The following is a 333-nucleotide window of genomic DNA, read 5'->3' as shown; positions in this document are numbered from 1 at the left end:
AAAAGCAGTTATTTTTTTTATCAGATACGGGAAGAAAAACCTGCAACTTTCTCCCTGATGTTGATGCCTCACCTGGCGGGTGGGGGTGGTTGAGGTTTGTGCCAGAACATGGGAGCAGGTCAACTAAATCCTGTCCTGTGCGTGAGTGCTGTGGGTGGTAGAGCTGAGCAGCAGGGCCTCCGACACTGCTGGTACCTGGGAGAGTTACTGCCCTGCAGCATGGGGCAAGGGAAGCCACTTCTCATGCATGTGGTAGCAAAAACGTCCCTGAAGATGCCAAACCTGGTGCTGCTTGCAGACGGACATGGGTGGGTAGAATTGCAAAGCACTGGC

The sequence above is a fragment of the Mesitornis unicolor genome, unplaced genomic scaffold (genome assembly GCF_000695765.1).
Source record: "Mesitornis unicolor isolate BGI_N332 unplaced genomic scaffold, ASM69576v1 scaffold43334, whole genome shotgun sequence".
In the NCBI taxonomy this organism is placed as follows: domain Eukaryota; kingdom Metazoa; phylum Chordata; class Aves; order Mesitornithiformes; family Mesitornithidae; genus Mesitornis; species Mesitornis unicolor.
Note: the sequence above shows the minus strand (reverse complement) of the source record.